This window comes from Alligator sinensis, unplaced genomic scaffold (genome assembly GCF_000455745.1).
Source record: "Alligator sinensis unplaced genomic scaffold, ASM45574v1 scaffold1092_1, whole genome shotgun sequence".
NCBI classification, from domain to species: Eukaryota; Metazoa; Chordata; order Crocodylia; family Alligatoridae; genus Alligator; species Alligator sinensis.
In genome coordinates this window covers 397,569-408,632 of record NW_005842252.1, presented here as the reverse complement: position 1 = coordinate 408,632, position 11,064 = coordinate 397,569, and positions in this window count along the sequence as shown.

The window sequence follows — 11,064 nt, the reverse complement described above, 5'->3', positions numbered from 1 at the left end:
GAATGCTGAGAATCAGGATTCTCTGATTCTAGCCCTAGTTCTGCAAGAAAATATATTCCTGTGGCACAGCCAAGTGCATACATTTGGCACATGCATTGTGAAAGACAGGGATGAGATTTGTATCTGCCATATTAAACTGCTGGTGCTAGAATCTGGTCTCTGCTATAGACCGTCTTTGTTCCTCCGGCTTTATACATCAGGAGAATTCTAACACAGGCAGCATAGAGAACTGGTATGTGTCACATCCAGGCCCTGGTATAGAGACAGGACTGAAGGAAAGTGGGTGGTGTGCAGGCAGCAGAGAAAATCACAGGCAGGGAGTACAAAACTCCCTCTGTAATGTTCTAATCTGTATGGCCTCTAAAACAGCCCAGAATCTGGAAGACACAAACGTATCGTATGAGCCACCATGACCCTCCACCCTGAGCTTTATCCTTTTTTGTACACCAACATTACCTCTGAATTCTTTTTCCAGTGGTGCCAGAAGTGACTCGAGGTAACCTTGTAAAATGGAAAGTGTTTTACCTAATCTTGCCTGACAGTAAGGATATGGAGTGTATTAGCACTGGTCAGTGGAAGGAAGACATGAGATCAGAATGATTGGGTTTGCATCATAACCCAGCACATCTTCCTCCAATTTAAAGTACATTAGCACACAAGGGACTCAGGTAATATGGTGCTGAAGATCCTGTAGGGCCTGAATAGAATAGTATAGAAACTAACCTAAAGAATGGAGCAGAATTAAACTACCTCTTAATTTTGTACCTACACCTCCTAACATAAGTTGTGCTGTTTGTTTAGACAAATATCACAAAGCACAAAGCAAAGATGTTCACATTGCAAATACACTAATTTGTTCTTTTACTTTTGTTAGTATGTCGTAATAATTTTAAATGATCTAATACCCCAACCCTTTATTTTCATGTCTTTGTGGGACACAGAAGAGGCAGATCTCATTCAAGAGGGTTGTTTAAAGAAAACTCCTGCTATTGGTAGCAATGAATTGCATTGGGGCCCATCACAGGCCCCCTACTCACATGTGATCTTCTGCTATGTTTTGATTTGATATTTCACTCTCTTCTTCCAATACATCAGGGCTTCCATAATAGTCATTACTCTTCTCTTTATAGTAAAACAAGTAACATGTTTCAATATTTTATATAGATAGAAACTCCAGAAAGCAAGTTTCATTTGTATGTGGCTGGGATTCTTTTCATTATTAATAATAATACATTAATCCTTTTTAATGGATTGTTCTCTACCTTGTCCTTTGCTTTCCATAGGCATCATGAAAGCCAAGTGAAACACAGTGTGGAAGAATTAGTACAATGCATGTTGCTGTATTAAATGTGCCTTGCTTGTACAGGTTGTTGCTATTCATGCAAATAATTCACATTTGGAGGCTGGAATTCAAACGCATACTGTCTTCATGTGTCCAAGTTGACTTTTACCCAAAAGGGTTAGCTATGATCATGTTCTACAGCCATTATAGAAACTGTGGAATAATGGGCCTATTCCTACTCATATAGAAGTCCCCGGCCAAACTCCTGTTGATTTCAGCATTAAGAATCAGCCACTTTGTGACAGCATTTGGCCCACTCTTATATATATACTTTTTACTTCATAAGTATTTCTATTCAACCCATGCTGCAATGATTTGGAAGTGTTCCAAGCTGTGCCAAGCCTCAGTGGTCCTTAATACATCCACTAAACTTCAGTGTGGCCTGAAATATAGAGCTGTATAAAAACAATTTTACCAGTGGTGATGGGTTGTTTTTTCTCCTCAAATAAGTGGAAATGAAGAGCATTTTTTTCTTTCATCTAATTTTTTCTCCATTTTGTTTTTGTTTTTTAAAAACAAAGGGCAATTTCCATGGACAGGAAACTGTCCTTTTAAAATGAAAATGGTTCATGTCTGCTTGGACAAACTCATTATTTTAGTCCAGGATATGCAGTTTCTACTTTAACTTCCTTCTTTCTATACCCTCCTGTCAGCTGCCTTTGCTGCTTCTCACTCCTCTTCTACTTTGTTGGCATGTAGATAACCTTACTAAGCCACATTCAGACATGATGTACAAGTTGTCAGACTTTAAACATGGACATGGATGTGAAATGAAAGTATTTCAAAAGGAAATACCTTTTGGAAGGAAATACCTTAGTTTCAGTGAATTCCTCCTGAGGCTAAAAAGAAAGGCCTACAAAGGATGGAGGATGGGAGTCACCTCCAAGGAGGATTATTCTGCACTGGTCCGGTCCTGTAGGGAGCAGACCAGGAAAGCCAAGGCTGCAACTGAACTCCAACTAGCTTTGAGCATCAAGGACAATAAAAAGTCCTCTTTCAGATATGTGGGGAGCCAGAGGAAAAGCAGGGGCAACATTGGACCCCTGCAGAACCAGATGGGGCAACTGACAACTGACGCCCAGGAAAAAGCCAACCTATTAAATAGGTACTTTGCGTCGGTCTTTCATCAGTCCCATGGGACGCCCATGCCCGCTACAGGGCCGGGAAGTCCGGGTGAGGGTGATCCCCTGCCCTCCATTAATGCTGATTTTCTGAAGGAACATCTTGAGAAGCTGGATACCTTCAAGTCAGCCGGCCCTGACAATCTTCACCCCAGGGTACTCAAGGAGCTGGTGAGCGTCATAGCCCAGCCTTTAGCATGGATCTTTGAAAACTCTTGGCGCTCTGGTGTAGTGCCCGAAGACTGGAAGAAGGCCAATGTGGTGCCTATCTTCAAGAAAGGGAGGAAAGTGGATCCGGCTAACTATAGGCCCATTAGCCTGACTTCTATCCCAGGGAAGATCTTAGAAAAGTTTATTAAAGAGGCCATCCTTAATGGACTGGCCGACGCCAACATCTTAAGGGATAGCCAGCACGGGTTTGTTGCGGGTAGGTCTTGCTTGACCAATCTCATTTCCTTCTACGACCAGGTGACCTATCACCTGGACAAGGGAGAAGAGATTGATGTCATATATCTTGACTTCAAAAAAGCCTTCGATCTGGTGTCCCATGATCGCCTCTTGGAGAAACTGGCCAATTGTCGCCTTGGGTCCTCCACGATCCACTGGCTGGAAAATTGGCTCCGGGGTCGGACCCAGAGGGTAGTAATCGATGGAAGTCACTCATCGTGGTGTCCTGTGACCAGTGGGGTCCCCCAAGGCTCTGTCCTTGGACCCATACTGTTCAACATCTTCATTAATGATGTGGACACTGGAGTCAGAAGCGATCAGAACTGGCCAAGTTCGCCGATGACACCAACCTCTGGGGCAAAGCATCCACACCAGAAGACAGGCAGGTTATCCAGGCTGACCTGGACAGGCTCAGCAAGTGGGCGGACGAGAATCTGATGGTGTTCAACGCCGATAAATGCAAGGTTCTCCACCTTGGGAAAAAAAACCCGCAGCATCCTTATAGGCTCGGCAGTGCTATGTTGGCTAGCACTATGGAAGAAAGAGACTTGGGGGTCATCATTGACCACAAGATGAACATGAGCCTGCAGTGCGATGCTGCGGCTAGTAAAGCGACCAAAACGCTGACTTGCATCCATAGATGCTTCTCAAGCAAATCCCAGGACGTCATTCTCCCCTTGTACTCGGCCTTAGTGAGGCCACAGCTGGAGTACTGCGTCCAGTTTTGGGCTCCACAATTCAAAAAGGATGTGGAGAAGCTTGAGAGAGTCCAGAGAAGAGCCACGTGCATGATCAGAGATCAGGGAAGCAGACCCTACGATGACAGGCTGAGAGCCATGGGGCTCTTTAGCTTGGAAAAGCGCAGGCTCAGGGGTGATCTGATGGCCACCTATAAGTTTATCAGGGGTGACCACCAGTATCTGGGGGAACGTTTGTTCACCAGAGCACCCCAAGGGATGACGGAAAGGTCGAATGGTCATAAACTACTACAAGACCGTTTCAGGCTGGACATAAGGAAGAATTTCTTTACTGTCCGAGCCCCCAAGGTCTGGAACAGCCTGCCACCGGAGGTGGTTCAAGCGCCTTCATTGAACACCTTCAAGAGCAAACTGGATGCTTATCTTGCTGGGATCCTATGACCCCAGCTGACTTCCTGCCCTTTGGGCAGGGGGCTGGACTCGATGATCTTCCGAGGTCCCTTCCAGCCCTAATGTCTATGAAATCTATGAAATCAAACTGGAGTAATTTACATACTAAAGAAGAGAGAATGGGCATGTCTACACATGCTTTTACAGGTGCCTAAAATTAATGCGCATTTACCTAATGTGCATTAAGGCGATTTAGATGCAGTATAGCTGACCTCTAATAAATACATTTTTAGATATCCATTTTGCAAGGCATGGCATATAGTCTGCTGCACCAGGGCAGGAAGACACAGGGGAAATTCAACTTCCTGAATGCTGTTTTTGAAATGCATTTCAATTTTATTTTAACATTTTTCATAGGCTTTTGTTTTAGTTAACTAATGGGACAATCAGCATCACACAGTAACAAAATACACTTTACAAAGTTCAGGTATGCATTTGTAAGTTAAACATTAGAGAAAATACATCTATGTGTGTATCAAGTGATGACTCAGCTGTTCAATACTGAAGTCGTTACTTGTGGGCATAACTAACATTACCTTTTACTATTGTCACCAGACTGACAGCACTAGATAGGTCATTTTTTGAGAGGTGGAAGTAAGGGGGAGAGTGAAGGTAAAGGTGACTTTCTATAGAAAGTCTTTTGCTTCACAATAGATTTCATTCATGCCCTCTCTAACTCAGTTTATTCTCTTGTCCTTTTTTAGTGATACGTAGTCTACTCCATCTCACAGTCTCTTCAACCGTATCCTTTTAAATGCAAGCAGGATATTATGGGCAGAAAGTCTGTTTTGGGCTGTGTTTCCACACTATACATAATGCAGATACATTATGATTTCCTGTCTTTCTCCCTGTTGTCTGTCAACTGGTGCCTTTTCATTATTTGAAAAGACTCTAACTAATTAATGAAGAGCTCCATATAGATGCTAGACTTGCTGGATGTCTTTTCTGCATCATATTCCTTCTAACAGCAATATGAGGTGAGTCCAAAGAAGTGTCAAGCTGAGTGACCAATTTGAGGGTACATCTAAACTGCAATCAGAATAATTATTGTACACCCATACCGATTCCAGTTTTAATCTGATTAGCATGGCTAATAATACAGGTTTCCCTCAATTTATGCGGGTTTTTATATGTGAATTCGCTCTTATGCAATGAGCATATTTAGACCCATAATTTGTTATATGCAAGATAAATTCACTCTTATGAGAACAGCATAGATGCGCCCCCACCCAAGCAGGTAAGTCTGTGGGGGGAGGGGAAAGGGCTGTGGCCCCACTCACCCTAGCCCCTGCTGCAGCCAGTGCACTCACCCCAGCCGGGAGTGGCCAGTGCTAGCTGCCTGCAGCTGTTGTGCTGCACCATGCTCCACCTGCCCCCCCGCACCTGGGCTCACCCCAGCTCCTGGGCTGCACCATGCCATGGTGCAGGCAGCTGGTGTTGGCTGCTCCCAGGGCCACTCCAGCACAGACTGGGGTGAGTGTGGACAAGTGGAGCCCCAAGCAGCACAGGGTGCAGCACTCACTCCAGCTCTGGTTGCAGTGGATCCAGGAGCAGCCAACACCAGCTGCCTGTACTATGGCACAGCCCAGCCCAGGAGCAGAGGTGAGTGGGGCCAGGCAGAGCACAGTGCAGCCCAGCAGCTGCAGGCAGCTGGCTTCAGCCTCTTCCAGGGCCACTGTAGCCGGGGCTGGGGTGAGTGCCACTCTGTTCCCTCTGCTTTTCTGCCTTGTGCAGCCCCGGGAGCGGCACCCCTCCCCCCGCCCCTTCCCCAGTCCTAGCCTCACTCCGCCCCTCACTGCCATGGGAACCTATCCCTATTTGTTACGTTGTAAAGTGGGCATGTACAGCATAAATCAAGGCAAACCTGTACAAATGAAGACGTAGTTCCACAAACATCAGCATGGGCTAGCAACCCAGTGACATAACTAGGCTCTTACAGAGGCGTCACTAAAGTTTCTGACAACATGGCCCAAAACTGACTCCATCTTTAAATGGGTAAGTAGTAGCACTTACACGAGTGATATAGGCCTCTGCTACATGTTACATATATTACACAATTAACTGGTTAATCACACAATAAATTTAGACCGGCCACATATGCAAAGTAATCATCATTCCATAAAAATGTCCATCCAGCTGTAAAAGGAGCCAAAAAGCTACAAAGTTAGTGCTTGAAAATGTGTAACAACTTTATAGCTAGTTTCTATCCAGCTTTAATTTGAATATGTGACAGGGCCCTTAGCTGGGTAAGTAGCATTTTGGGCCTTTTACACATGTTTCAGACGCTATTCCCATACTGGAGAGACACGGAAGTCTGTCTAAGTAGCAAAAAATGCAAGGAATGAGCTTCCTCCCAGCTTTTAGCCCAGTGGTTAGGGCACTTGCTCAGTAAGCACCAAAAAGAGGTTTAGTCCTCCCTCCCTAGAGAGTGTTTGGACTCATATCTCTTATTTCCCAGTAAAACACCCTCACCAGCAGCCATTGGCAAGGTACTGCTAACAGCACCCTCTGCTTATCCTGCTGCAGCTGGTCTACTAGACAGCCAAGTAGAAAACAAGCTAAAGGGAATGTGGCTTAATGGAATGGATGTGGCCCTGGAAAGAAAGAGGCTCTGGCCCCTGGCTCCACCCCCAGTGGTGTTTCTGCATTTTACAGTTGACAGCTACTGGATAGATATCACAGAGACAGCTTTGTCCCACAGCAATAGGAGCACAGGGTAGGGGCTAGAACCAGAATCCATAGCCCTCTTGCCTACAGGGTAGTAGTTATTTCACTGAGCCACATACCTTGTGGTTTACATTTCTTCAGGCCCCATATATCTTCTTCTTTTGGCTGCGTAATAGACCAGCTACAAAATGAAGGGTGGAGGCTGTTGTTAAGTAATGCCTAGTCCATGGTCTGACAGTTTCCGCATTTTGCTGAGAAGTAGGAGATATAGGTTTAACCATCCTGTCCAGGTCTAGACCCTTGGCACCTGATCCAACCACAAGGCTATTGGACTAAAACGTGGAAGAATCCTGGTCTTCCTCATACCCCCAAGTCCCTAGTTGACATCCTTCTGTAACTACCATGTCTAGAACTTTACATAGAGTTTATGCACTGAACCAGGTGAAATTAGATTTCATCGAACCATAACTGCCCAAAATAGGTCATTCTGAACATGCTCAGAAAGACCTGGTGAGTTGCACAGTATGGAGTGTCTCAAAAGTGCTACATACTTGGTAGTTAGCCATGTAAGTGTTACTTACTTTCCCAGCAAAAGGGGAGTTGGATTTAGGCCAATGTCTTTACTACTAGTGCTACCCATGCTGCAATCACATCTGCCATTGCAGAGTAGAAATACCCTTCATGGCAAACTGATGTGCAATGCTTTGTTTTTCTTTCTCTGACTTCACATTTTCCATCGATCAACAGCTCTGTTTGCTGAAGGCCATAACCTGATTGAGCTGCTCTAACAGTCCTCAGCCTGTCTTGCAGAAGCAGCAAGTAAACTGCATAAAGAACAGTCCAGTTTCACTGGCACTGAAGTTCTTTTAAAATAATTTTCCAAATTTTGCATTGACTTGAATACTAAAATCACCCAGATTTATCCCAATGTAACTGTGAGCAGAATTTGATCCACTTACATGAAATGTACTTACAACAACTGCGTTTAATGGTTATCCAACATTGTTCTACTGGATCCATGCTTGCTTGGTTATGCTTTCTGAGCTTTCACATTTTGAGCATGGTTTTTGTGCTTCATGAGACAGGGAATATATATATCTATATATATCTATATATAGATATATATATCTGTCTATCTATAGATACATAGATAGATAGATAGATATTCCTTCTTTTAAGACTCTTCCTTTAGCAATTGCCATATTTAACCCTGGACTAAAATAGCCAGAGGCCCAGGGCAATATCCCATTTTTGGTAAAGAGTAGAATGGGATACGTGTGTCTTTGAGAATGTCGTTTCTATTTTTTATTTGATTTGACTCAGGTGTGTGTTTTACGTCTCACCAAATCACACTTGTGGGATATTTGATGCATTTGCATCATTGAGATGCAACCTTAGAGAATTTACTCAAAGGCTCTCTTGTTTATAATATTCTGTGCCAGTATGTGAGACAGAACTAAGCACAACAGCATGACCTGAGGAATAGGCCAAAGGTGCCTGTACCCTTCACCATTGCTGAACTAAGAAGCGGTGACCTTGCCCACTGTGATTTGTCTTCATGTGCTGCACACATAAAAAGTATTATCAGGAAATAGGGCTACATTGGAGAGCAGTCTTGCTTTATCATTAATTCTATTTTTTAATGTATGTTGTACAATAAATCTGTCCTTTGATTGTGTGTGTGAGCACTAGTTCAATATCTATTTGCCCTTTTGTGGAGAAAGCTAGAAAGGATCATGAGCAAAAGGCAAAGGAGAAAGCTAATCCATAATGAGTGCTATCACAAAAAATGTTCTAAATTACCTATCAAGTAGTTCCACTGGGCTAAAATCTGCCAGCACCAGACAGACAGTGGACCTGTTTCCAGCAGGAGAACAAGCGCTAATATAGAAAAGGCTTGGATATTTTTTGCGACTATATTGTGTATAATTTTATTATTATTATTATTAGGTCACTAGCCAATTGCCCGTCAAAAATGATGCCCCCCCCATGCAGGACTGCTCCTCCCTTCCCTCCTGCTGCTTGGGGTCCAGGCCCATTCTCCCCCCCCCTGCCACAGTGGCGGGGGGAGGGGAGGAGCAGGCCCGGGCCAGATGCGGGGGAGGACTGAGCCCGAGGCTGGGGAGGCTGCCATAGGGGGAGGGGGCAGCAGCGGGCCCGTGCCACTATTCCTCCCAGCGCTGCTGCATCAGGCCCTGCAGGCAACGACAATGGAAGGGGGGAGGGGTAGACCGAGGCCAGAGCCAGTGGTCTCACCTCCCGTCCCACAGCATCCCGACCCCACTCCTGTTGGCATGCTTCTTTGCGCTCTACTTAGCTGTTTGTCAGCCAATCAGAGCGCAAATAAAGTGTTATGGACAGACAAATAGACTTAGGCTTTTATAATATTAGTGTGCGGGCCAGAAGCGGTTCGAGGCCCTCGGGGGCGCGCGGCGGGCTGTGGCCAGCATCCCTGGCACGCGTGTCGGGGAATGCAGGCCGGCAGACTAGAATTAGGCACGGACGCGTAGCAGTTGATTAAAGATTATTTTACTTACACCGTAGATGGTTGCGGTGCAGGCAGGAAAACTTGCTTGAGTTGCAGTTACAGACAGGAAAGAAGAAAAGCAGACAAGAGTTCCTTCCACGCGAACTCTAGCCCAATCCGGTTGAAGGCTCTAAAAACACGAGCCTGTCGTGTCAACCGAAGAAAACAACTTGGAGAAAGAGCTCTGGATACACTCACACGAAGTTTGCTAGGCTCCGTGGAACTTGCGCGCAGGGAAGGGGTTCGTCGAGGGATCGTTTGGCGACGGGGAGAGGCCAGAGGTTGATCAGACCCCTATAGCCTTCTCAAGGTACACGCTGGGTCCGATAGGCTCCGCAGCGCTTAGAGATCTTCACGAGACGTGAAGTCCTCCTCCTCCAGATGGTTGTGGAGTCCTCCAACTTGGGCGGAAACTGCTCAAGCCTCTTATACGGCTAGCAAGCCAATCGCTAGCCGTCACGTGGGAATAATTTAGAACTGGCCAATAGTGGGACACAAATTTGCATGCAGGTGGCGGGAACTTCTTTGCACCGGGGTTTTCTCTTTGCAACTGAGAAATGCACCCTGCAAAGAAAGCTCCTCATGGCGGGAAATAATTTAGCAGTGCTGAAGCGCGCACACACAAAATCACACCCTTGGGTTGTGACAATTAGAATTGCTAGTACCATTGTAAATTGCTGATTGAACTAATTGATTATGTGGGGTACAAATCTGCCCCAGTTCAACACTCTAAATAAGTTTTGCCAGGTTGCCAGTTTCACATTATTTGCTATTGCTCCTTGAAGCAGTGACCGGTGGGAACTCAGGAAAGGCCTTCTGGCAGCAAAATAGAATTGTGGGAGATGGGGTTGAACTCTCATAATGTCCTTAGAATCACAACAAGAATATTTTCCAAAATATATTCTCAGACTGAATGCCCAGAGCTCATTTTTTGGTCAGAAAGATGATTTGCTGCTGGAGGGCCTGAAAATGAATTATCTAGCATCTCAAGAGGCCCAAGAGTAGGGAAAAGTGTTACAGCAATATGTGCAGCCATACATAGAATTTAGGGTTCGGTCTTCCTGCATCCCTAAACAAATGAGCATTGTGACATGAGTTACCTGAAGGATAATTTTACCAGTTGGAGACCTGCTTTGGGTCAAGACCATGATCACAGATAAGTAGTATGACCCAGGCCTGAGTTGAGCATCAGTGATTGCAAAACTTCTGATTGAGGAAGGAAACCTTTCTATGATGATACCTTAACAAAGAGATAAAATGGTGGAATACAACTTTATGTAACACCAAAGTGCAAGGCAGCTTTAGTCATTGCCTTAAAAATAAATAACTACACAAAACATCACTCTCAGGTACAGCAAATACATTCTGTATATGTTCTCTTTCTCCTTTCCCACATCACAGAAATGGTTGCCAAACCATGAAAATGACCAAAAGGAAATGAGAGATTAACACAATGTTGCTACTTTCCCTTGGGACCAGAACATAGAATCATAGAAGTAGGGTTGGAAGAGACCTTGTAGATCTTCAAGTCCAACCCCCTGCCTGGGCAAGAGAGAAACTGGGCTCAAGGGACCCCAGCCATGTAGGCATCGAGCCGCTTCTTAATGACCCCCAGAGTAGGAATCAGCACCACTTCCCTTGGAAGTTGGTTCCAGATCCTAGCCACCCTAACTGTGAAGTAGTCCCTATGGATGTCTAATCTGAACCTACTCTCCAACAACTTGTGGCCATTATTTCTTGTTATCCCAGGGGGCGCTAGGGGAAACAAGGTCTCCCCCAAACCCTTCTGGTCCCCCCTAGTGAGTTTATAGA